The sequence below is a fragment of the Aotus nancymaae genome, unplaced genomic scaffold (genome assembly GCF_030222135.1).
Source record: "Aotus nancymaae isolate 86718 unplaced genomic scaffold, 86718_ANA_hifiasm-v0.15.2.pri h1tg000188l, whole genome shotgun sequence".
Lineage (NCBI taxonomy): Eukaryota > Metazoa > Chordata > Mammalia > Primates > Aotidae > Aotus > Aotus nancymaae.
In genome coordinates, this window is record NW_026988603.1 from 180,949 (window position 1) to 203,190 (window position 22,242).

The window sequence follows — 22,242 nt, forward strand, 5'->3', positions numbered from 1 at the left end:
TTGAACCTGGAAGGCGGAGGCTGCAGTGAGCTGGGAATGTGCCACTGCACTCCAGCCTGAATGACAGAGACTCCATCTCAAAAAATTAAAACAAAACAAAAAAAAGAAATAGGAAATGCAGAGAAATGAGAGGAGGACCCACTACAATAAGTATTGGTTGAGAATGTTTTGGAATTGATGATGGATACAATTTCTGAGTCAGAAGCCCAACCAAATCCAAAGAAAATGAATTTAAAAAGCCCACATCCAATCCCATTCATTGAACTGAAGAGCAGCTTGCCCAAGAGAGGTGATAGATTTCCCTCACCAGGACAGCAGCTGGACTGAGAGGACCTCTTCAGCAACAGCTCAAGCCAGATGTCCATGCCATGGAATCTTCAACTTGTTGAAGGAAAAGTGATTTAGCCTAGGATTTCTACTTAGAGAAATCCTCTTTTGAGAAAGTAAAATGAAGACACTTTGAAGTATAAACTGAGAACATTTATTACCAACAATCTCTCCACCTAAAAAACTGAAGAACATTCTCCGGGAATAAAGAAAATAATCTTCGAAGAATGAGATGGGTTGCAAGAAGACATGAACAGAGAAACTGGTTAATGTATATTTAATCTACACTGCTGTCAAATGTTGAAAACAGTAACAGTATTGGCTGATCTGTGGAAGCGTAGAACTTAAACACCCCGGAGCGGTTGTGTGAGGTGAGTATCTCCAGCCAAGCCCTTATGGCCTTTTTTTGCTCGGTTACAAGGGCAACTGAGGTTCCATTAGGTTAAATATGCATGCTGAAATGTCTATGGTGGGCACTAGAAGAATAAAAACAGACTGTGTATTTCCACATGAATAGAGGAGAAGACATAGATTGAAAGGAAAAAAGAGCCAGGTGTGGTGGCTCAGGCCTGTCACCCCAGCACTTTGGGAGGCCGAGGCGGGTGGATCACCTGAGGTCAGGAGTTTGAGACCAGCCTGGCCAAAATGGTGAAACCTCATCTCTACTAAAAATACAAAAATTATCAGGGCATGAAGGTGGGCACTTGTAATCCCAGCTACTCAGGAGGCTGAGGCAGAATTGCTTGAACCTGGGAGGTGGAGGTTGCAGTGACTGAGATCGCATCAGTGCATTCCTGCCTGGGTGATAGAGTGAAACTCTGTTTCACAAAAAAAAGAAAAAAAGGAAACAAGAATGGATGTTGTAAAAGATACAAAGAATGCAGACATAGAGTGAAGAGTACCCTCCCTGTCCCTTCCCTGTCCCCATTCACCTTCCCAGCGTGATAGTCCCAGTCCCAGGGAGCAAGTATCCTTCCCACCTAAGACAGTAGATATGTGTGCCTCAATAATGCATTTAATTTGAACTATAAGAATTGTTCTGCCAGTTTTTTTTTTAACTTAGCAGTATGTCTTAGAAATCTTTCATTGGGTTGAATTTATGTAACCATTCTTCTACTGACAGACACTTCTGTTTTTATGCTTTTTGTTCCACCATTACACAAACAAGGCTGTGGTGAGTGACTTCGTACATGTGTATCAGTGTCCATATGTGACTGTTTCTGTAGGATGGATTCCTGGAGCTAGAGTTGTTACATACGACTGTCACAATTTAAACATTGCCAGACTGCTCTGCAAAAGACTCCATTGGCCGGGTGTGGTAGCTTATGTCTGTAATCTCAGCACTTTGGGAGGCTGAGGTGAGAGGATTACTTGAGCCTGGGAAGTCGAGGTTGCAGTGAGCTGTGATGGTGCCATTGCAACCTGGGCAAGAGAGTGAGACCCTGTCTCAATAACAATAACAATAACAACAACAACAACATGACTCCATCAATTAAACTCCTGAGATTGAGAAGGCTCCTTTCCCCCACCATCACTAACATTGGATATGGCAAATCTGGTTTAGTTTTGCTTTCCTTATTGTTTCTGGATTTTTAATCTCATAGGAAGAGCTTCCTCATGTGGGACTATACAAATATCTTTGAATTTTTCTTTCTAAATTTTTTCATGCTTTTTTTCTACATTTGACTTTTGAGATCATTAGAAAATTATTTTTAAGTTTCTGAAATATTTTTTCAAAGTGGATAGCCAGTTTTCCCTATACCATTATATCGAACAGTTCATATATATGTATATGTATGTGTGTATATATACACACACTCAAATATATCAAATATATCACATATATATTATATACAGGAGATTGTTTCAGAGTTTTCTAGTGAATTCCATAGATCTAAGACTTTTCCTGTAAAACATGAATTATTTCTTTCTTGAGGGTTTTTCGAGATTTACTTGTGAAAGTATGAAATTATTTGTGTCTGATACTCTTTAGGGATAAATCTCTGATAACTTGAAAATTATATCATAAATTGATATCCAAAAATTATTTTGTTAACTATTTTAATGTAACCTATTTTCTTTGTAATCTTATACATGTGTGTGTGCATGTGTGTGTAAATATATATAAAAGCTTTATTAAGGTATAATTAACACACAATGAACTGTGCTTGTTTATAATGTACAATTGATAGTGTTCACATTCAGGAAAGCATTACCATAATCAAAATAATGAATATATTCATCACCCTCAAAAGTTTCCTTATGTCTCTCATAATCCCTCTCTTCCATCCTCTTGCTTTTCTCTCCCATCCCCAGACAACCAATAATCTGCTTTCCATAACTATTAGTTCCCTTGCATTTTCTAGAGTTTTATGTGGGTGGAATAATACAGTATATACTCATTTCAGTCTGATTGATTCTTCTTTTAATTGGTGCAATTATTTTGAGATCCACTCATGTATCAATAGTTAATTCCTTTTCATTGCAGAGTCATATTCAGTTACGTGGATGTATCACAATTTGTTTACCCATTTACCTGATGACATTGGGTTTTTTTTTCATTTGGGAGCTATGTCCAATAAAGCTGCTATGAACATTTGCATTTAAGTCTTTTTTAGGGACATATGCTATCTTTTCTCTCAGGCGAGTAAGAATAGAATGGGCTAGATCATGTAGTAGATGGGTGTTTAACTTTCTGAGAAACCACAACAGTTTTAAGTGGTTGTACCATGTTACTTTTCCAGCAGCAGCTTATGAGAGTTCCAGTTACTCCACACTCTCAACAATCCTTAGTGTGATCAGTCTTTTTAATTTTAGTGATTCCAGTGGGTGTGTAGTGGTATCTCATTGTGGGTTTCATTTTCATTTCCCTGAGACAAATGATATTGAACATCTTTTCTTTGCATGTGCTTGTTTGCTATCCATTTATTTTCTTTAGTTAATTATCTATTCAAATATTTCACCATTTAAAAGAATTGGATTTTTTTTCCCATATTGGTGAGTTTTGATAATTCTTTATATATTTTGCATACAAGTGCTTTATCAGATATGTCTTCTACACATATTTTCTCCCAATGTGTGACTTGTCTTTTTGTTCTCTTAACAGTGTTTTTCAAAGGGCAGAAGTTTTTAATTTTCATAAAACTCAACATATTATTCTTTTCTTTTATGGATCGTAAAAGGTCTTTTAGTTTTGTATCTAAGAAATGTCTTTTTAACCCAAGGCCACAAAGATTATCTTCTATTTTTTTTTTTCTAGAGTTTAGATAGTTTTAGGTTTTACATTTAAGTTAATGGCTGATTTTTTCCTTAATTTTTACATATAGTGTAAGGTATGGGTCAAAATTCACTTTTTTGCATGTGGGTATCCAACTGTTCGAGGTCCCTTTATTGAAAAGACTATCATTCCTCCATGGAATGTCCTGTGTTCCTTTTTTATGACCTTTTCAGCCTTTTATTGGTCATTGATCTAGTCAGTTTTCTGTTTATTTTGGTTCAATTTTGATAATGCATGCTTCTTAGAATATCATTCAGCAATCCCCAGCTATCAGAGTAAAAGACTCATTGTTAACAAAGTTGTTTGCCTGTGTTTCAAAGACCCTTTTTCATATTATGGTTCATTTATCAGTTTCTGGCTCTGCTTTTTCTGGGTAAACCCCCACGAATGTAATAGTGCCTTTTCACAAGAACTTTGTGCAGGTTTCCAAACAGTGTCCGATCCTGCCATTCACTTTTATGTGAGTCTCTGCAGAAGGCATTCCATGCCCTTTCTGTCACTGGGTTTGTTTGTTTGTTTTTGAGACAGTCTCACTCTGTCGCCCAGGCTGGAGTGCAATAACACCATCTTGGCTCATTGCAACCTCCATCTCCTGAGTTCAGGCAATTCTCGTGCCTTAGACTCCCAAGAAACTGGGATTACAGGCATGTGCCACCATGCCTAGCTAATTTTTGTGTTTTTGGTAGAGACAGGTTTTGGCCATGTTGGCCAGACTGGTCTCAAACTCCTAGCCTCAAGCAATCCACCTGCCTCAGCATCCCAAAATGCTGGGATTACAGGGGTAAGACACCATGCCTGGCCCCATTTCTATCACTCTTAATAATCATTCCTAAACTCAGGATACACATTTTGTTACACATAGGATAGTCCTGGTTTGCTCCTGTTGGTGATAATAATTTTTAGTTAAGTGTCCTAATTTTGGAGAGCAACATTTTTTCTCAGAAGGTCTTTCATTGTCTGGCCTCTGCCAGCCTCTCCAGTGTCATCTTGGGCTACTTTCCTAAGCAGTCCATTCCAGCCATACCAGCCTTCTTAACACATGTAACTCTGAGTGCTATTTTATGTTTAGGAATGAGTAATACTTCCTATCTGATTTAAATAGATCTTATTATTTCAATAACCTCTTAATTTTTAATATTTATGAAAATTGTTAATACATGCTGCCTTGAACTAAAAATTTCTTTTCTAGAAATGCACTTAAAGATATACTCCATCCTTTATATGAGAGAAAAAAGTATGCATATTAAAGGATAGCATTACTTATCATAGAGATATACAGTACACTCTTAAATGTTAGGGGAAGTTGGTTAAAGAAAAAGTAGTTAATTCATGTGATGGAGTACAATGTGGTGTTACAAAAAGTGATAGGATGCAGCCATAAAAAACAATGAGTTCGTGTCCTTTGTAGGGACATGGTTGAATCTGGAAACCATCATTCTCAGCAAACTGACACAAGAACAGAAAATCAAATACTGCATGTTCTCACTCATAGGCGGGTGTTGAACAAGGAGAACACATGGACACAGGGAGGGGAGTATCACACACTGGGGTGTACTGGGGGGAGCTAGGGGAGGAACAGCAGGGGGTGGGGAGGTTGGGGAGAGAGAACATGGGGAGAAATGCCAGATATAGGTGACGGGGGATGGAGGCAGCAAACCACCTTGGCATGTATGTACCTATGCAACAATCCTGCATGACCTGCACCTGTACCCCAGAACCTAAAATATAATTAAAAAAAAAAAAGAAAAAAAATTAAAATGGGAAAAAAAAGTGATAGGATGGGTAATAGGCACTGCAGAGGAGGCAAAATTTTACTTCTACCATCTTAAGATTTTCAGCTGGACTTGATAATTAAGTTGAGACAAGTCAGATTAACAGGAGCAAAGCCTACACATTTATTTAAGTTTTATGTAATATGGGAACCCTCATAAGGAGAAGAAGACCCAAAAAAGTGGAAAAACCCAAATGCTTTTATACTAGGTTAAACAAAGAGAGGCAGTTGTGGAAAATTAACTAAACTATGTAGGGAGGCTAAAGAAGAAAAGAATGATCTTAACAAGATGGTTTGTCCAGAATTCTCTGAGTTCTTACTCCTTGTCAAATAATGTTTTCTTTCTCCTGGTACAGGGAGGGTATCTTTCACTTGAGAGTTTTTAATCTTCTGTTTTTAGAAAGAAACGGGAAGACTACAATGCCCTTCTTACATCTTCTATTTTTCCAGGGCCTTTTACTCAATATAATACTTTTACCAAAGTGGCATGTTTGGGGCTTACATATTCTGCCACCCTTAAGCACTGACATGAAAGGAGCTCAGAGAGATGTTATTAAGTGAAAAACTGAGATACAGAAGAGTAGGTACTGCATATTCTTTTGTGTAAAGAGAGGGATGGGTGGATATAAATATATGTTAACGATCATAATCCCAAAAGACAATGCCAAATGCCATAACCCCAGATGCTGAAATCTTTAAAGATCAAAATTCCTAAAGTCTAAATCTCTGAAGTCTAAAATACCCAATATCTAATTGAATTCCCATGCCATAATGACAGATTTGGAGTTAGGTTCAATAAAGGCTTCTAAAAGTGAATTTCAAGTTGTTACCAATAAAGTTTGTCTTTTGCTTTCAGCCAACGCATTTGGCAGAAAATTCAGATCAGTAGATTGGTCACAAGATACAGCAACAATTGAAACTTCATTTTTAAAATGTTTCATTTATCTGTGCTAGCATTCTTTCCAGCTGATGTAATTTCCAGAGCTTTTAATGAATTAGAGCCACGTTTGCCTGAAGAAGCCATGGAAGTTATTGACTGGTTCAAAAATAATTATGTGCGTGGTAGGATAAGAAAACATGCAACGGTGTTGCTTGTGCCAAATTTGTGGTCTGTATATGAGTGCATGGGGAATGAATTTCTGCTTACCCAAAACAACATAGAAGCATGGCAAAGGAGATGGAAACATTTAATAGGGATGCTCACATCAGTGTATATCAAATTATAAAAGAATTCCAAAAAGAGCAAGACCAAGTAGAAAATGAATGTGAAATTATCCTCTGAGGAGAGCCAGGCCTTAAAACAAAACAAACAAACAAACAGCAGCTATTTCTCTTGATGCAAGTCTTCGAAATATAGCTAATGATTAGTTCTTATTCTGTGCACTTTCCCATAATTGATTCCTAGAATGCACTTTGTCACATAGCAAATTTCTTTTTAGTTGTTTTTGCTTAGTCACCACTATTTTAAATTGTCAGTATTTTTTTTAACGATTTGCTATGCTTTGTATTTCATATTTGCATCATTTTAATACTGGAAGTATAATTTGTGTAAAGGCTTTTGGAGATCTCTAATTTGCTTTATGCATTTTTTGCAAATTCAACTCCATAAAAGCACATGATTGCAACATTAGCTTTATGTGTAACATTGTGTATGTACATAAAATTGTTGAAACTTCCTTAGTAAATGAAGCGATATCCTTTTTGTACCTCTGTATTTGTGAAAGATAAAGTTCCTCAAGATCTCAGCTCTTTGGGTGTGGTGGTGACCCACGGAGGTTTTTGATCAATCTCATCAAAAAACTTAGATTGTGTGTCACGGTATTTCAGATGTGTGCAGTTGTAGAAGCGATTTCTTTTTGAAAAACAAACTCCACATGTTCTAACTTATAAGTGGGAGCTGAATGATGAGAACACATGGACACATGGGGGAAAACAACATACACCCAGGCCTATAGGAGGGAGGTACTGGGGGAGGGAGAGCATCAGGAAGAATAGTTAATGCATGCTGGGCTTAACACCTAGGTGACGGGATGGTCTGTGCAGCAAACTAGCATGGTACGTGTTTACCTATGTAACAAACCTGCACATGCTATACATGTATTCCTCAACTTTTTAAAAGTTGAAGAAAAAAATAAAAAACAATAATAAATTAAAAAATTTTTAAAGGGAACAAAAGTCCTTTGTCAAAGGGGAAGAAAAAGACAAGGGGAAACATCAAACTGGGGCTGCCCCTGCTAGTGACCTCCCCAAAAGCCCCTCGCCCACCCTTCATCTTTGCACAGTCAGCTTCCCATTGGCACCTATGTTCTCAGCCTCCAGGGTGGGCAGGGGGCCCAGAACTGCCAGTGTAACACAAAACAAACATGTTGGGATTGCCTCTCATTTTATTCTCCCTTACCAGGCATGAAAAGAATACCTCCCACATCTGCTTTTAGATACTGAGGGTATGGACTTTGTAACCCTAAGGAGAGACGTCACCAACAAGCAAAGGATGGCAGAGTGGAAAGACAGCAAGGGCTGGTCTTTGAGGATATCACAGGCCATGAAGCCACCCTGAGAGAACCTAGCTGCAGGGTTTTTTGTCAAATGAGACTAAGAGTAAAGCAATTTATTTTGACATCTGTCATGTTACTTGACCAAAAAAATCTTTACTAAAACTTAGAAATTTCACTTAAAGGCCAGAGTGAAAAACTATTTTAATATAATGTACCAAGAAAATAAATTATTTATTACAATTACTTCCTTTATAACTATGTAATTGTTAAAATCCTCAAACAGCTGATATTTTAAGACTCCTGGTTCAGGATAAAAACTATACACACATTCATCTTCACTGCCTACTGAAACCCCACAAAAAATGATTACAATGTTTGAAAAGGTAGCAAACCTTGAACACTAAAAAGAATGAAAGAGGGACAACTAGCCAGCAAGAGATTTCAACAAATTTCTGCTCCATGGAAAAAGGCTGGAAGCATGTTCTCCTGTAAAGGGAGGAAGACAAGCATAAGAGGGAGATAATCTGGAGTCAGCAGACATAAAGGATCAAAGGTTAACTAAACTAAATCATAGAGGGATGCATTATGAAATTTTGCAGATGAAAAGACATGCACAGTGGCTGGGATTTACTTTATACATTATATAATATTGTGTTATACTGTGTAAATTAAATCATACACATACATCTAAGCTTTGAAGAGAGAAATAAATGTTAAAGCAACCTAAGGTCTTCATGTTATTCAAGGGAAGAGTAATGATACTGATTAAGTTTAGACTTAGTTGGGTCTCTTTTATAATAAGTCTATGACTTTTAAAAGTCTATTTACAGAAAACCTGAGCCAGTTAGCTCCCTTTTCCCTTCTCTGTTTACCAGGGGATTCTTCCTTAAAAACAAAAAACAACAAACAAAAACAATTAACAAATGACCTGAAGAGAATCATAGCTGCTAAAGAAGTTTCCCATACACCAGGGTTAAAGCCCACTCTATTCTGGCATTGGGGGGCTCCTCAGACTAAAAGCTACTTCCCAGCCTCTGAAAAGCCCCGTCAATGTACAGAACTTCATTCTTATTCAGGAGATAGTACTAGCAGGAAAGACCCCTATCTATTTAACAGTAGAAAAACCCATGAGAGTTCTCTGTAATAATCAACCTAGTCCCTCATTCTTAAATGAAGATAGATAAGCCAGACCTAATAAAGAAAACCAGCAACATGAAAGATAAAATTTAAGAATAACCATAGATGAATTAATTAATTAACTAATTTAAAAGAATCAGAACCCAGAGAAAGCAAAGACACTTCAGAGAACAGAAGAGAACTTAAGAAAAAAAAGTTTCCTCGTCATGGAAGTAGTAAGAAGGCAATCAAAATGAAAACAAGAACATGATGTTATGAAACAAGAACAATTCAAGAACAAGAGAAAACACTTGTAAATTAACAATATGACTGCTAGCCAGGCACAGTGGCTCACATCTGTAATTCCAGCACTTTTGGAGGCCAAGGCAGGTGGATCACCTGGGGTCAAGAGTTCAAGGCCAGCCTGGCCAACATGATGAAACCCCATCTCTACCAAAAATACAAAAATTAGCTGGGTGTGGTGGAATGTGCCTATAATCCCAACTATTCAGGAGGCTGAGGCAGGAGAATTGCTTGAACCCAGGAGGCAGAGGTTGCAGTGAGCCAAGATTGCGCCATTGCACTCCAGCCTGGGAAACATAGTGAGACACCATCTCAAAAAAAAAAACAATATGACTGCTGAAATAAAACAATATGGCTGTTGAAATAGATAATAAAGAAAAGGGTTAAAGTCAAGAGAATTGCCAGCATGGTAGCTCATGGCAGGGGAGAGGGGCATCCCTTTAGCCTGGGAGGCAGAAGTTGTAGTGAGCCGTGACTGTGCCACTGTGCTACAGCCCGGACAACAGAGTGGGACCCCTCCCCACCTCCCCCCAAAAAAACATCTCCCAGGTGTACACAAACAGGCAAAGAAACAAAAACTATTATCAGAGAGTTATGGGATCTAGAGGATCAGACCAGGATATTCAATACCTGACTCAAAGGTGTTTCAGGAAGAAACAGACAAATGGAAGTAACGAAATAATCTTTTCGTAAAATAAAATCTCCCAGAGTTCATGAGACATGAGTTTTCAAACTGAAAAAACTCAAGTGTTGAGCAGATAAAAATGACACCTAAATGACATTTTCAGACATGCAAATGTCAAAGTGAGTTTTTAAATGACAGCAACGATTATCTTTTCATGCACAGGGAAGACTATAATTACTTGGGCTTAAAAATAATTATTAGGCTGAGCACAGTGGCTCACGCCTATAATCCTAGAATTTTGGGAGGCCAAGGCTGGGGGATCAGTTGAGGTCAGGAGTTCGAGACCAGCCTGGGCAACATGGTGAAACCCCAACTCTACTCAAAATACAAAAATTAGACAGGTGTGGTGGCACGTGCCTGTAATCCCAGTTACTCGGGAGCCTGAGGCAGGAGAATCACTTGAACCTGGGAGAAGGAGGTTGCAGTGAGCCAAGATTGTTCCACTGCTCTCCAGCCTGGGTTACAGAGTGAGACTCAGTCTCAAAAAAGAAACAATAATTATTATTATTTTTAGTTTACTAACATAAAATTTTAAAACCTAGTTTTCCCTGGGACTTCAAATTCAGTCTATACATCTTATTCTATTTTTACATCTAGTAAAGCAAGTACAATAACCTTTGCTTTTCTCTTTTTTCTTTTTTTTTTTAAAGATGGGGTTTCACCATGATGGCCAGGCTGGTCTTAAACTCCTGACCTCAGGCGATCCACCCACCTCGGCCTCCGAATGTGCTAGGATTACAGGTGTGAGCCACCGCGCCCGGCCCTTTGCTTTTATTTCATTACTGTTAATTCAACTTAAACTAAATCTCTCAAACAATCCTACTAATAATTATAAATTAAACTCAATTAACATTTCAAAATTTATTTGTTTTGCCTTTAAGCACTCTGTATGCCTGACTTAAGTAAAACTTTTCCAAACAATTACAATTCACTTAAATTAACAGAATGAATCTCATGTTCTTTGGAATTTTATAAAATCTTTAAATATCTCAAAAACAAAGATTATCTTAATGATGTCCTTCCTAAACTTAATACAAATGTTATAAATTAATAGTCTAAATTTGATTTAGTTCATCATGTCTACTTAATTTTAAACTCTCCTAGGGATTTTTTTTTTTTTTTTTTTTTTTAGTAAAAACAAATACAAAACAAAAAACACCCACCTAGAAAACAGTTTTGTCTTCTCATGGGAGTTAAAGTCAACATCCCAATCAAGGACTAACTGCTTCTAGACAGAGGTTTCTGACCAGGTCACAGGATCTGGGCTACATAGGCCAAGGATTCAGGGTAATCCTGCCCAAGTCACCTATGTTTACACTAAGCAGTTTTTATAGCTGCTGTCACAACAGCAAGTCCACAACCATCAGGTTTAGATTGTTTTCTTCTAGATTCAAGTTACAACACTATCTGATTCTTCCATTTGATTCCGAAGAACCAATCTCTATGCCTTAAATACCATTCATTGAAATGTAAATGTAGTTCCTGGAAAGCTTATATAATTTAGCATACTTTACCTTTGATAAATATGTTGTCTTTTATTGGGTTCTAGAGCTTCTTTCAGTTGGCTCTCAGAAAGCAAACTATCAACCTATGGAGACCATTTAAGATATCACATTGTTAAATACCATATTGCCTTAGGAAGAAAACTTCTCTTCCTATCCAATATTTTACAATGAACGCTTTTAGACATACGACAAAGTTTTAAAAATTTTGCAATGAATACTCATATGCCCACTACCTAGAAAAAAACATTAACATTTTACTATACTTATTTATCTATCCATCAATCCATCTTATGTATTTCAAAATAAGTTACAGTTATCAATACATTTCTCCCTCAATAATGTACTATGGGTGTCACTAACTAGTTCAATAGTTGATGTAAAGTATGCATATAGCGAAATGCACAAAGATGAGGCATACATTTGCTGAGTTTTGACAAATACATACATCTGTGTAACCATAGTAAGTTCCCTCATGCCCTTGCCAGTAAATCCCCACCCCATTCCTCCAGAGACAAACCTGTTTTGATATATTTTCCAATGTAAATTAGTTTTGCCTGCTCTTGAAATTTTATATAAATGAACTCACATAGTAAGCACTCTTGTGTAACCTTTCCAGAAAGCATGTTTTTGAGATACTTCCATATTGCTGTGTGTGCCATTAGTTCATTCCTTTTTATTACTGAGTGGTATCTATTGTATTGAATGTACTATGATTTTGTTTGTCTTGACTTAAGAGTTTAAGTTTACTAACACTACATGTAACTTTGTCAATATACTCACCAAAAAAGCACTTACTTCTTTGGTCTGTTTTCTATAGATTACATAGAGAAGATAAAGTGGATGAAAAAAAGAGAAAATTCCACTAGTTTCTTCTCTACTCTTGCAATTTGGTATCCAAGTGTTATTTACAAAATTCACACACCTAGTGACAGAGCCAGTCATCACAGGCATGACCCAGAGGGGCTGTTGATTACTTGTCCTACGGACACTGAATAGAAAATCTGTTCCATTTTCTGCTTCAGGTGTCCTCTGTGAAGACAGGGAAGAATTAGCTAATACTATAAAAATACACTTACTAGACAGTCAAGGTATCAAAAGGCTCCAGAGCCAACATTTCTCCAGGGAGAATAATCTTTGTAATAGTTTGTTTTAATAATCATTTTTATGGTTTCCTTCTAAAACTTTTCCTGGTTCTCCTCATGTCGTACTAAATTTAAAATTAGTTCATCATGACTGATCATCAGAGAAATGCAAATTAAAACTTCAATGAAATACCATCTCACACTGGTCAAAATGGCTATTATTAAAAAATCAAGAAATGACAGATTCTGGTGAGGCTGACAAGAAGAGAGGACACGTATACACTATCAGTGGGAATGAAAATTAGTTCAGCCACTATGGAAAGCAGTTTGGAGATTTCCCAAAGAACTTAAAATAGGATGACCATTTGACCCAACAATCCCATTCCTGGGTATATACTCAAAGAAAAATAAATAATTCCACCAAAATGTCATATGCATGTGTATGTTCCCTGCAGCACTACTCACAATAGCAAAGACATGGAATCAACCTAGATACCCACCAATGGTGGACTGGATAAAGAAAATGTGGTACATATACACCATGGAATACTATGCAGCCATAAAAAAAAGAATGAAATAATGTCCTTTACAGTAACATGGATGAAGCTGGAGGCCACTGTCCCAAGTGAATTAACATAGGAACAGAAAACCAAATACCGCATGTTCTCACTTGTAAATGGGAGTTGAACATCGAGTACACATGGACATAAAGATGGGAGCAATGCACCCTGGGAACCGCTGGAGTTGGGTGGAAGAAAGAGGAATGAAGGCTGAAAGACTGCCTATTGGGTGCTATGCTCACTGATTGTGTGACAGGCTCATCTGTACCCTAAACCTCAGCATCACACAGTGTTTCCATGTGACAGACCTCCACATATAACCCGACTCTAAAATAAAAGTTGAAATTTAAAAATAAAATAAGACACAGAACCATATTAAGAGTCCACCAAAGTTCAGCATAAGTCAATGCCCCATCAAGTTTTATTTTATATTTCTACCAGAAGAGTATTTAGCTTTTGTTTTACCACTCTGATTCCAATACAGTCACCTAAATATTTACCTCCCAAATCCTTTTTACTTTTTAAACAAGAGAACAAAAATGGACAAAATATGAGCATCAGTGAATCTCTTACTGGCCCAAGATTATAAAATAATTTTACTCAGTGAAAAACTACTTGGTAATAAATCACATGAAAAAAATTAAAATTAATAAAGTAAAATTAAAATGTCAGAAAATAAACCCACCGGTTGCTATTTACTTTTTTCTTATTTTCAATAAATATTCTGTGTATTTTTAAAAAGTTATTATTTTTTTTTTTTGAGAGTCTTACTATGTTGCCCAGGATAGTCTCGAACTCCTGGGCTGAGGTGATCCTCCTGTCTCAGCCTCCCAAGTAGCTGGTACTACCGGCATAAGCCACCATATCTAGCCTAAAAATTTTATAAATATAACAAAGAATAAAGAAAATCATAATAATCATCAGCATCCTGTCACAAAGAAATGCCATATCAGCATATTTCCTTTTATGTTGTTCTGTGTATATTATATATAGAAAAAAGTTATTGAAATACTGTACATTCCATTTGTATTCTTTTTCTAATTTGACATTTTATCACAAATATTTAACACATTAAAAAACCCTTTAACAAAATTGTAATCACAGTATTATATCATCATAAATTATTTCTCCATTTCCCTATTACTGATCATTTAAATTTTATCCAAATTATAAGTAACAATGTGAATACTTTTATACATCAATCTCTGTTCTACTTTCTAATTATTATATATAGCAGATCCCTGGAAATGTAATTTTTGAGCCTAAGTGCATACATGTATGCTACACCTTGTTAAGCTGCTTTCCTCAAAGGCTGTACAGGCACCTGATACACGGGAGCAGTGAGTATGCCTGCTTCATCACAACTTCCTCAAGACTGACTGTTGTGATTTTTAAAACTTTTTGTGATACCTTATGTCCTTTGCAATTACTTTGAAGTTAACATTCCTCATTTGTTTGAGTTACTTGTATTTCCTCTCTCATTCACCTCCTCTGCTCATTTGTCAGATCTTAATGTTCTTGCATATTAAGACTATTCCTTGACACCTATTTCGCTTGAGTTCATGGAGGCAATAATAAACTCCACTGAAAGAAGGCTCAAAGGAAATGAGCTTGGAAAGTGGAGAAGAGGAACGGGCCTCAGAGTTGGGTTGGAAATGGTTACTGATATAAGTTTAGATTGGGAGATGAGGTGAGTTAGTGAGTTGTTCAGGTAGGATGCTGAGGTGTCCGGTGGGAGTGACGATTGGAGGAAGGGGCGCTTAGTTGATAGTCACGAATTTTGGGAGGTTTCACCGTTGGCTGAGGGTTGAATTGGGAGCAGGAGGGGTTTGAAGCCGGGTTTGGTGCTGGAATGCTAAGGGGTAAGGAAGCGTTACAACCTGGGAAGGTAAGTGGGTTGGGGCCAAGCTCCCAGGATTAGGTGGGGCACGGTGAGGAAGCCGTAATGCGCGCAGCTGCGTCCTCCTATCGTCCGCCCCAGGCCCCTCTACACAGCCTGACCCTACCTGTTGCTTCAGCTCCTGATTGCGGCGCCTCAGCGCCTGGAGGGAATCGCGCTGCCGCCTCGCTAGCATCTCCCTTGCCCCGACCGCGCCAGCATCTCCCTTGCCCCGACCGCGCCAGTTGCCAGGGAAACCAAGCGGCGGCGCCGGAAGGTGACGCCATCGCCGTGCGCCCACCTCCCAGCCCCGCCCCGCCCGGGCAGGTCCAGGGAAGTGTCAAAATGGTTTCTTGTGGTGCTCATTCACGTCACCACGCAGGTCACGGCCGGGGGAGTCATTTTTCCTCGCCAATTCCTAAGGATAGGGGAACGTCCCCCGGCATCTGAAACTACATTCCCCACAATACATCAGTAATACCACCACCTTCTTGCTGGGGTACTGTTTTATGGCATTTGCTTTCTGATACCAATTTTGTAAGCTTATCTTAAGATACAATTCGAGCATCTTAAACTCTTACATTAACTGCAAGGATAGCTTTCCTATGGGATACATGGTTCTGTTGCATACTCTCAGTTCAAAAGGCAGCTTTTAATTATTTGCCATTTAGTCTACTGAAGTTTCATTGCATTCTAATATTGCACATTGTCCATTCTGAATTCTGTAAGGATAGTAATTCTGTCTGTTCTACAACAAATCTATGAGCAAATTATTAGTTCTCATTCCCAGTTTACATCAACTCTCAGGAAAGTTGTCATGTTTCCCCATGTGGGATTGCATCCCATGAATCTAATTCCCAAATTACTATACCAAAATAGGACTTGAATGAATGATAATGATTGGAGCTCACCTTCCAAATGATGGACCCCATTAATATAAATGAATGTTCTTCAGTACGACCACAGGCCAGGCTGAACCATCATTTATGTACTTTTTTCAAGTATAATATATACAAAATCTACAGACTTTAATTGTGCAGCTCTGAAAACCCTCCACCCCATAACAACACCCAGATTATGAAACAGAATATTATCTGCCCACTAATAGTCATCCTATGTTTCTAGTCTGCCTACCCCCACCCCCCAACACCCAAACTCCCAACCCTCTCACTTCCCCACCACATACCAAAGGTAGACAATATCCTAAGAGCACAAACTTATACTGCCTTTTTTTGTACTATATAATGAAATTATGTGGTGTGCGCTGGCTCCTCCTGTCCTTTAAACATCACATTTGTGAGATGCATCTATATTGCGTGGCTGTAGTCTGTTCACTCTAATGGCTATTTCACATATGATATATCCTAACATATTCATTGATTCTACTGTTGCTGGGTAAGTGGGCAGTTTCTAGCTTAGGGTTAGTAGAGTGCTGCTAAGAACATCCTGGTGCAAATCTGGCAAACATATGTATACCACTGCTGAGTCACAGGGCATGTTATATGTCAGTTTTAGTAGATATCGCCTGGTTTCCCAAAATGGTTGTACTAATTTATACCCTATCAGCAGTGTATGAGTTTTTGTTCCTTATATCCTTGGCAAGATTTGCTATTGTCTGTTTTGTTATAATTCATGTCTTATTTTAAATTAATTTCCCTATAATGGCTCATGACAATTAATGTTCACTTAAATAGCCAAACACAGGATTTCCATTAAAAATGTTTATAACAAATGACAAAATAAATGCTATAAAATATTTTTAAGTGGATTATTAAATCAGTGATTACAGGTGATAAGAGATGATCAAAACAAAGCAAGTTACTCTAAAAACAGCTATTATGAAATTCTCATTTTCAGTCTATAAATTAGAAAAAAATCATTCTGTATCTACTTATTTATAGGGATTTCCATATTTTAAATGGAAAAGTTACAACATCATGGATACAGTTTAATTGTATGTTGGCAAAAATAAACTAATAAACCCCCCTAAATATGTGTGAATAGGTGAAATATGAGGAAGGGTAAAAAAGAGTGTATTACTCATTCACCTCAGGTGTGAAAATGTTTGACTTTATAAATTTTTGCACCATACTGTTCCAGTTACAAGTATTCATTACTTGCAATTCCTGGATCAGCATCAACATCCCCTGGGAGCTTGTTAGAAATGCACATTCTCAGGCCCCACCACAGTCCTAGAGAATCAGAATCTGTATTTTAACGATACCCTAGTGTTTCATGTGCACATTCAGGTTTGAGAAGTGCCACTTAGGTATTCACTGTGCTATAAAGGATGTGATTACTTAGCTAATGATTTTTCACTAATGACTGTAATTTCAGGACAGTCACATTAATACTAGTCATTGCTCCTCCGTAGTTATACCTTGATGCCATTATAAAAACAAACATAACCTAAAACAAGAGAGGTCTACAGTAAGGTAGCCAAAAGAAACTAAAGCAAACCATGGCCAATGTTTCTCGTGAGAACAAGCTATTTCATAAAACTCATCATGATTTCTATCAGTGTGTTAAAATGAATAACAATTTTGTATTGCTTCCTCACAGGAGATACTGAAAAAGAATTTAACAGCTTCCAAGAGACTCATAATGTAGACAGAAGCAGTGGAACAAGATGACTCGGAATCAACAAAAAGATTATAGTAAAGAGAAGAGAGAACGTTTGCAGTTTCAGGCACTTTAAAGAAAATCCAGGCCAGGCCCAGTGGCTCACACCTGTAATCCCAGCACTTTGGGAAGCTGAGGGGGGTAGATCACCTGAGGTCAGGAGTTCAAGACCAGCCTGACCAACATGGTGAAACCTCATCTCTATTAAAAATACAGAGATAGCCAGGTACCAGGCATGGTGGAATGTGCGTGTAACTCAGCTACTCAAGAGGCTGAGGCAAGAGAATCACTTGAACCTGGGAGGCGGAGGTTGCAGTAAGCTGAGATTGCGCCACTGCACTCCAGCCTGGGCAACAGAGTGACACTCTGTCTAAAAAAAAAAAAAAAGAAAGAAAGAAAGAAAAGAATCTACTTCAAATAAAAATGACAAATATATATGAGCACCTTAGTGCAAGGCAGTGTTTGGGCCTCTGGTACAAGATGTTTAACACGGCTCTCAAAGAGCTTCCAAGCTACAGTAATAGACTAGAAACATGAAAATCATATCAACCACTTACCACAGAAATGCTACCTGGTGTACAGAATTCCCTACCAAATGAACAGTTTATGATTAAATACACTGAGTTCTAAAGTAAGGTCATGCATTGAGTATGTCTACTAGACAGCTGAAAGAGTAAAGCTGGAATTGAAGAAAAGGATCAGATGGAGGGGGGTCGGCTTGGATGTGCTAGTTAAGCCAAGAGAATGGCTAGGGTAGTCACAGGAGAGGACAGAGCAGAGAACCAAGGACGAAAGTTTGAGGAACTTGAGAAAGGCAGCAATAGTAGCAGTTTGGAAACTTGATAAACTTTTGTATTACAGAAGCAAAGGAAGAATTTCAAGGGAGAAAGTGGCCTCATCATATACTCTTGAGGTAAAATGTGAGAATTCAGAGCTGTAGATATCAATGTTTCTGGAAGGTGCAGAGGGCAGATCACAACAGGCCAATGGGCAAAATATTTGGAAAGAATGTGACAGTGAACCACTTCTAACTGGCCAATGACAGCATCGACTAAAAGAAATTTTAAGTCAAATCTGTGCATTTGTTACCTAGGCATGGCGGCAGGCACCTGTAATCCCAGCTACTTGGGGAGGCTGAGGCACAAGAATCGCTTGAACCTAAGAGGCAGAGGTTGCAGTGAACTGACATTACACCACTGCACTCCAGCCTAGGGGACACAGTGAGACTCCGTCTCAAGAAAAAAAAAAAAAAAAAAAGAAAATGTGCATTTATAAATAGAAAGCAGGGCGAGACTGCAGATGCCAGAAAGAGATGATGTACTGGAGAACAAGGAAGGTCCTGAGGGAGATGCAGAATTCTGCAGAAGCCAAAGAGACAGCCTTGGAAGGGGCCTGAGTGTCTTCTCTCCTGGTAAAGGAAACCTAATGAGACAGAGCTTCAGAAACAGTTTTCAACCTCAGCTGAGCATCACAATCACCTGGAGAGCTTTAAAAATTCTAATACCCAGTCCATATTACAAATGAAATGAATCAAAATGTCTGAAGAGTGGCATGCAAGAATTAGTATTTTTAAAACTCTCCAGATGATTGTAATGGGCAGCCCTGTTGAAAACTACTGCTCTAGACAAAAGTATTAAGAAAGACCAAGGAATTCCCAGCTAATGGCCTTTAACTTCTCATATGGTTGATCTACTAGGAATGAAAGTTATCAAGTAAACTGGGAGTTTAAGGAACTCAGGTGCTAAAAAATGAGACACATTACAGTCACAGTAGAACCCATTTGTAGTGAGCCAAGTGAGAAAGGTGAAGTCTTTCTTTAAAGTTCAGTGGTGAAGGTAATGTACAAGCAGGGATGGAGTCTAATCTGACCAGGGAGCATCCAGGATGCCTTATGAGGTTAACTGGAAGAGTAACACAACTAATAGTCTCCAGAGTGGGCAGTTCTATAGGAGATGTAGAGGATGTCAGCTGTCCTAATGAGGTGGGTGTACCTCCTGAGACTAAACAGACCAAGTACAATGTAACATAGTTCAAGCCTGTTGATGACAAGGTCCAGAGAATGGCTGAAGCAATGTGGGATAGAGCAGGTGGTCTGGGAACCCCATCTGGGGGGAGAAAAGGAGGCAGGGTAGGGAAGTAAAAGTGGACCAAGACAGGTAGATGTCATGAGTAAATGACAGTGCCAAATGGAGGTGAGGGAATATGTAGTCAACAGTGTGTCATTTTCAAGTTATGACTGGCACTGACTCCTGGCTCCCAACTTTCCATTTCCAGTTGTGGCTAAAATAGAAGTACTGTCTCCACAGTATTTTTTTTTTGGCGGGGAGTGGGGGGTGGGAACTACCACGTTTAAGAGAGCAAAGGTAGAAAAGGTACAGAGGTAACGTTAAAGGTAACTGCCCACTACAGAACTGGGGAGTACAGTCACAGTGTAAAAAGGTAATAAGCAGAAAACTAGAAAATTAGGAGTGGCACAGAGTGGCTAGAGATCTCGTAATGATATAGACAGGAGTCAGAAGTAGCACATGCCCAGAAGCAGGTATACCTAGAGGAGAGACAGGAGAGGGGCATGACTGTGTCAGGGTAGTGCGCATAAGTAATGAGAAAGAATCAACATTGGAAGGACCAGATACACAAGGAACATCGCACAAGAATGGGGCCAAACAAGCAGAATTAGGCCAGTCACAACCCACATGCTTATTTGGGGGTAAGATGTCCCTCAAGGAACCTACCTTGTCTCAAAGAGTCTCAACTCTTGGAGCCTCAATGAGGGGCGGTCACTAGGAAGCTTCAGCAAACTGCAGCGCAGATAGGACTCAGCTCTAAGAACCAACATTTCAGTCCTTGACTACTACATTCACAGAATGAAAACAAAGTTGGAATAAGGCATAATAGCCCCAGTAAAATGGGGAGGTGCTTCATGTGGAAACAACTTTCCTATGTTAACATGGAGTTGAGACACAAAATTTTAATCTTTGTAGGAATGAGCAAGGGTGGTGTTCTAGAAACACTCCCTGCAAATCAAAAGAACCAGGCACTCACCCTTGATTTTTATATATAGGTAGGATTTATCACTAAGCTCTGTTCAGGAGGGTTTCTCCTTCACATGTGTATCCCATAATGACATATAAAAGAGAATTTTGCCAATAAAAACTTATACACTGACCAGGCACGGTGGCTCATGCCTGTAATCCCAGCACTTCAAGAGGCCGAGGGTATGGATCACCTAAGGTCAGGTGTTCAAGACCAGCCTGACCAACATGGAAAAACCCCGTTTTCGACTAAAAATACAAAAATTAGCTGGGCACGGTGGCACATGCCTGTAGTCCCAGCTACTTGGGATGCGGAGGCAGAAGAATCACTTGAACCCAGGAGGCAGAGGTTGCAGTGAACTGAGATTGAGCAACAGCACTCCAGCCTGGGCAACAGGAGCAAAACACTGTCTCAAAAACAAAACAAACAAACAACAACAACAACAAAAAAAACTTATACCCTGTACTTGGAATACACTGTTTTGTTTTGGGTTAAGACAAGGTCTCACTCCATCACCCAGGCTGGAGTGTAGTGGTGAGATCACGGCTCACTGCAACCTTGACCTCCTAGACTCAGGCGATCCTCCTACCTCAGCCTGTGGATTACAAATTAGCTGGGCCCACAGGTGTGCACCACCACAGCCAGCTACTTTGTAAGTTATTTGCAGAGACTAAGTCTCTCTATGTTGCCAAATCCTGGGCTCAAGTGATCTTCCCACATCAACCTCCCAAAGTGCTGGGATTACAGGCCTGAGCAGGGCCAGAGATTACACTGTTACTCTTGGAAGTTCAAAGGTCTTACAGACAGCACCCTTACCTCAGTTACGTTTACACATCCCTTTACTTTTCAACGAGTTCAGTTAAAGAACCCTTAATGATCCCATAGCTGAGTCTGCTTTGTACCTGTACCAAAGAAGGGGCACAAGTTACATAATACATCTGCTCAAAAACACTAGTAAGTCAGTTTTGAAAACGCAGGTCTCTTGATGCAGTAAATTCCATGAAAACATACTTCCCCTTATTAAAAAAAAAAAAAGCTTCAAAGATGTTTAATTTTTTTTTTCAAAAATAAAACTGATTCATAAAGTGCAAGAAGAAGTCATTTCTTTCCAGTAGTCTATATCCACTTTCATCAAACTGTTGGAAACAGAAAAGAGAAAAAAAATAGAAATATACGATCTGTAATTTCAAATTGTACTGTGGTATTAAACCATGAACCATAAGATCTGGTGTTAAAGACAAGAAAACTGAGGTCCTGAAAACTTATGATGCACAGCTCTTCTGAAAATGCTAAGACTGGATGCAAGGTTCCTGACTTCCAGGCCACTGCTCTTTCCAGTTTACAAGGCTGCCAAAAACCTAAGTGTAAGGTTGGCCGCGTCGTGGAGAGTTCGGACACGCCTCCTCCCCTCGCCGGGAGCTCGGACACGCCTCCTTCCATCCGGGTCCCACTCCCCTCCATTTTGTCCCACCCACCTTGGCCACAGCCAATCGGATGCCTCCACTCCCTATAAAACCCCGTGCCTGAGAGGAGTCCGTGCGACTTCTCCGGCCCTTCCTGTCCGGACCGCAGAACCTCGTCCGGGAG

General features: G+C 38.9%; 1 long non-coding RNA gene across 1 annotated transcript in view; it reads left to right on the top strand.

Annotated features, from left to right (window-relative positions):
• Positions 1 to 19,629, top strand: part of LOC135273011 (uncharacterized) — a 60,126-nt gene extending 40,497 nt beyond the window's left edge. The window contains exon 2 of the long non-coding RNA XR_010340910.1: positions 17,563 to 19,629. This is a non-coding gene — a long non-coding RNA (uncharacterized LOC135273011). The remainder of the gene's footprint in view (positions 1 to 17,562) is intronic.
• The last annotated feature ends 2,613 nt before the right edge of the window (positions 19,630 to 22,242 follow it).